A 6,300-nucleotide genomic window follows, 5' to 3' on the forward strand; every position below is an offset into this window, starting at 1 on the left:
TGGTTTCAGGTTCAGTCCCACTGTGTGGTATCTTGGGCAAGTGTCTTCTACTATAGCCTCAGGCCGAACAAAGCCTTGTGAGTGGATTTGGTAGATGGAAACTGAAAGAAGCCCATCGTATATAAGTATATGTATATATATATGTTTGTCTGTGTTTGTCCCCCCCCAACATCGCTTGACAACCGGTGCTGGTGTGTTTACGTTCCCATAACTTAGCGGTTCGGCAAAAGAGACCGATAGAATGAGTACTAGGCTTACAAAGAATACGTCCTGGGGTCGATTTGCTCAACTAAAGGTGGTGCTCCAGCATGGCCACAGTCAAATGACTGAAGCAAGTAAAGAGTAAGTAATTTTAAATGAGGAATTATACTATTTATAAATGATTGTACCTTCAATTAATCTGAATTGTTGATTTGTTTTTTTTTTTGCAATGAATAAAAACCTTTTTATTTATTATATTTTTTTAAGTAAAAAAGAAATTTGAGTCCCCTGCTGCCTTATCTGGTGGTCAATGCAGAGGCTAGGGATAGATGAGTGGTTGGTGAGAGCTGCACAAGCCATGTACCGGGATGCTGTCAGTAAGTAAAGGCTAGCAACTAGTATAGCGATGAATTCAGGATACAAGTAGGGGTTCACCAAGGATCAGTCCTCAGCACCCTCTTGTTCATCATAGTCCTCCAGGCAATAACAGGAATTTAAGACAGGCTGTCCCTGGGAGCTCATTTATGCTGATAACCATCAGAACTAGAGAAAAAATTTCAGGTGTGGAAACAAGGTTTAGAATCAAAGAGCCTTACAGTTAATCTAGCAAAAACCAAAGTCTTAGCAAACAACTCAGACAACTCACACCAATCAATTACAAATATTCCTGGAAGGGTCACAGGTACCTTCTCCAGGGTGTCCTATCAGAAGTTAACTATCATTACACTTTTTGGCTAGATTCCTAAGTGTGACTGATGACTGTGGATATTATCCAATCATAATCTACCCCTAAGTCTCTTGTCAGTTAATATTTTAAAAAACTTATTAAAAAAACAAAGAAAAAAAAAAACAAGAACATTTATACATTTTAAGAAAAAAGTATTTATTTATTTATTTTTTGCATTGATGAGATCTTTCAAACCCTGCATTGAAATTGCAACTTGCTGGACTTGAGCAAAGACTCCACCAACGATCATCACCACCGCCGTCACCATCAACATTTGTTGTTGTTAATCATCTACTTAATCTGTACTGCAATGAACAAGGTATACGCCTCCAACTTCAAGACCATTTCGTTTTATCTACCTCTATGTAATTCAGCTTTAAACTTTAACCCTTTAGCTTTCAGATTATTCTGTCGAATGTAATACTTAATTTATTCACGTTTTGAATTAATCATGCCATTATCTCATAGCTTTGAGATTTCAATGGTGTGATAGTTTATTTTTAGACTGAAATAATAAGGTAGGCATAAGAGGCCAGATCTGGCCAACTCTAGCATAAAACAGGTAGAATATTTTGGCTGGATATGGCCAGTTTAAAAGTCAATGCTAAAAGGTTGATATATATATATATATATATATATATATGTTAGAAAAAATAATAATCAGGTACTCAGATGTCTGGATGGTTGTACATTTACAGATTTTTATTCATATGTCACACGTTTTATAAATTAGCGCTTTCACCTAGTCTTGTTGGGTTTTCAAATTTTGATTTCACCTTGAGAGGCTGTCTTTTTTTATAGTATTATAGAATAATTTGAAAACCCTACAAGACTAGGTGTAAGCGCTAATTTATAAAACATGTGACATATGAATAAAAATCTGTAAATGTACAACCATCCAGAAATCTGAGTACCTGATTATTATTTTTTCTAATATATAATTCCTGTACATCACCTCCAAACCTTCCAATATATATATATATGAGAGAGAGAGATACCTTGTTTCAACATTAGCATGTAATATCATGTAGCCACATGTTATTACCATATATGGTAAATGATGCAGCAGGACATAATTTCTAAGGGAGATAATCCCCTCATCCAACCAGGTCCAGTCATCTTCTGTTCTGGTCTAGTCCGAAGCCAGTCTCATCCACCGTTTCAGACAATATTTTTCTTTTTTTATGTCAGTTCATTACATAAATACTCTGGATAAGCAATGCTTAGCTTAAACCCCGCTCCAAGTACAATATATATATTCATTTTTTAGTACATAATAATTAATTAAATTACACAGGTCTTTATATGAGTATTTGTAAAAAGTGTAACAAAATGGCTTTGTTCTACACAGAACAAATAGTTAAAATAAAATATCAATTGAAAGCAGACACAAAAGAAAATTCATAAGGAAAGAAAGAAAGAACATAAACTGTTAACTCCTTTAATCAAAAATAGCAAGATCAGTGACGAAGAGAAAAAATTGGTCAGCACTAACTTTTGATTTTCATGTATATTTTTTTCTCAGAATCCTTATTTCGTTTTGGAAATGCTTAAAAACCTGAATACGAGATCAATTGCTGGTGTCTCCACAAGAAAAAGTTTTGATTTAATGACTACTGCTGTTATCGTTGTTCGTCCTAACTTCCCTTATTCACATTTGAGCACAGTATATTACTCAGTTTTGCTCCAGCCTGCCCACAAAACATACAAACAAAATAAAAGCAAGTTTTATTCCTATTTTCATAGTCTGATAATTTAGTAGCAGGAATGGTAAATTGCAGAAAAATCAAGTTATTTCAACAAGTGAATGTTACCTATGCAAAGACAAAAAAGAAAAAAGGAGAGGATGTGTGCATATATATATATATATATATATACTTTTAAATTGGTTGAGTCAATCTTCCTTGTTGGCTACATAAGGTACCCACCAACAACCCTGTGTACCCACAGGCGAAACTCAGAGTAGCAAGAGACTAAATTAAAAATATTATTAATCTCTACCATGGTAACAAGTATTCTTTTCAACACTAAATGGATAGGTATTTATTTATTTTCATCTTGCTGTTTGCTATCACCTTAATGAATACATAAAGTAAAAATCTGGTTTCTTCAACAATTAATATAATAACCTTAAGATATAATTTACTATAAAAATTTTTAAAAACAGCCAATTGCTGATACTAGAAGATGACTTGGGTAGGTTGCCAATGCTCATCACAATTTTAAGGGAAGGGAGCTAGTTGATAACACTGACCCCCAGTACTTAACTGGTACTACATTTAATTGATTTTCAATGAATGAAACACAAAGCTGCCCCCCAACAGAACTTGGAACTCAAAACGTAATGAGTCAGGAGAAATGCTGCATTTTTACCAACACTAATAATTCTGCTAGCTCACTGCCCTAATGATGATGATGATGATGACAGATGCTTTTTATGTTTGGAGCAACACCTACTTTTCCCTGAGAGGGGGTTTAACTGGAAACTTTGAAGTTCAGTACTGCAGCACATCACTAAAACACTCATGCATTTGCTGTGTCTCTCTTCTCTTCATTTACCCTCAAAAGGAGCTGGGTTTGCTAAGCCTTTTGAGACCACTCCAAGTTCTATCATAGAAATTCCATTTTAAAGTGATCTAAACTAAAATCTTCGATCAAAATTTCATGTTAATTTATGTCCCAAACATCGGCTTATTGATGAAAAGGTGTTTTGCTAACTTCATAAAGTTTCAAAAATCTATTGAAACAAAAGGCAGTGTATTTCAACAAAAATATCCTAGTTATGTAATTTAGCTTCCAGATTTTTCCATTATGTTCAAACAAACCCTTTTCATACTAACCCACCTGAAACCACCCGTGGTTCTATGATGCAAATTCCATTTGAAAGTAATCTTAACTAAAACCTTCCCATCAAAATTTCATGCTGGCGTTCCAGACATTAACATGAAATAATGACAATATTATTCAACTAAATTCTTTATTTTCAAAATTAATTCAAATACATGCAACTTATTTTAACAGACACATGGTAACAAAAGTGCTAAAAAAAACATTGGTCCCCTTCCAGGCTATTTCTGATAATGACTGAGACCAGAAGACAGAAGGACCTGTTGAAAGCAACAAGTCAGTTCAACTGTACATAACTCAGAGCTAGGTGGAGTAAGCTTTTGAAATCCAATGATCCATGCCACAGATGATGTCTATCGCTGATGCCACATTATATTAACATTTTCAGCTGATTGCCTTTAAACCAAGTCATGGAAAAGACCATCATGCCCAAAAATGAAAACTGAATAATCCTCTGTAGCCTTAGGATTAGTAAATAACCTCAACTGAAAAGTTACCTTCCCCTCAACAAATAAAATGAATGATGATGATGGTGATGGTGGTTTCTGATAACAGCACAAGGTTATATAATTTGAACAATAGATCAAATCTTTACATACTATCATCCATTCATTTTGTTTAGTTTAATGTGTTTTTATTTATTTTTTTCCATATTGGCAAGACTCAGATGGGAGGAAATTGAAGCAGGATTTTACAGCTGGATGCTTTCCCTATCATCAACCTTTGTTTTCAAGGAATGATTTATCATCATTATCATTATTCCAGAAGAACTGGAAAGTAGAGCCAGTAGATGAGTTATTGACAGTAAATGTAAACAGATACCACTGATGTAGCTCAGTGTAGATTTGTGAACATTCACATACACATACAATATATACATGGGCTTCTTTCTGTTTCTATCTGCAAAATTTCCTCACAAAGCATTTGTCAGATTTGTTGGCCTGCAGCAAATAGTTGAAGACACTTGCCCATGGTGCTGTTGCATGTACAGTGAGATTGAACCCAAAGTCACATGATTGAAAAACAAACTTCTTCACCACACAGCTATGCATGCACCTTATATGAATGATATTTATTTTATCGGCTTTGGTAGAGTTTTAATTTAGAAATCCTAATGATGACGACGATGATGATGATGATGATGATAATAATACTATAATTATTTACAGATATATATGTTGTCTTTGAAGTCGTTCAGTCTGTGTTTGTTAGACATGAAAGATAAATTTGTGATTAGTTAAATTCAATAAAATATGATTTTTACAAGGTGTATCAATTTACTTTTTACACTTGCACACACACACACACACACACACACACACATTCCACAACTCAACCAGTCTCTAATGATAATAATAATAATAATAGTTTCAAATTTTGACACAGGGCCAGCAGGTTTGGGGGAGGGGCTAAGTCGGTTAAATAGACGCCAGCGTTCAACTGGTACTTATTTTATTGAACTCGAAAGGATGAAAGGCAAAGTCAACCTCGGTGGAATTTGAACTCAGAATGTAAAGGTAGACAAAATGCTGCTAAGTATTTTGCCTGGTGCGCTAATAATTCAGCCAGCTTGCTGCCTTAATAATAATAATAATAATAATAATAATAATAATAATAATAATAATAATAATAATAATAATAATTAGTTTCTACTTTAGGCACAAAGCCAGCAGTTTTGAAAGGAGGGAGTCAGTTATTTATATCAAATCCAGTATTAGAAGGATACTATATTTTATTGATCCTGAAGGGTATGAAAGGCAGAGTTGAACTCAAAACACAAGGAACCAGAAGTATTACTACAAGTTTTTTTTTTAGGTCTTTTTTTTTTTTGTGTCTGTGTGAGTGTGATATTTTAATGATTTTACCAATCTACTGTCCTAAATAATTGTTTCTAACATAGGCACATGGCCTGAAATTTGGGAGAAGGGGTTAGGTGGGACTAGCATCCTAATTCTTGACAAGTAGTTGATTTTATCAAGCATGTAAAAGAATGAAAGTCAAGGCTGACCTCAGCAGGAATTGAACATAAAATGTAAAGAGCCAAAACAAATACTGCAAACCAATGTTTCCAACAATGAAATGAGTCTGCCCATCCCCCCACTTAACTTAATGACAATGTTTCTAATTTAGGCACAAGTCCAGCAGTTTTGAAGGGAAGGGTTAATACATATTATCAAGCCCTGTATTTTTATTGACCCTGGTGGGAGAAAAGCAAGGTAGACCCAAATGGGATTTGATCTTTGAATGTTACATCAACCCCAGTGCATGACTGGTACTGTATTTTATCAACTCCAAAAACATGAAGGCAAAGTTGATCACAGTGGGATTTGAACTCAGAAAGAAAAGAACCAGAAGAAATGCTGCTAAACATTTGGAGAGATGAATCCAAATGTTGTAATCCAAATCCAAATGCTGTAATTCATACACACACACACTAATGTCTCCAGCCCAACCATTTTAGAATAATGATAATTGTCTCTAATTTAAATAGAAGGCCAACAATTTTGACTGAAAGATGGGGGGGG

Source organism: Octopus bimaculoides, chromosome 11 (assembly GCF_001194135.2).
Source record: "Octopus bimaculoides isolate UCB-OBI-ISO-001 chromosome 11, ASM119413v2, whole genome shotgun sequence".
NCBI lineage: Eukaryota > Metazoa > Mollusca > Cephalopoda > Octopoda > Octopodidae > Octopus > Octopus bimaculoides.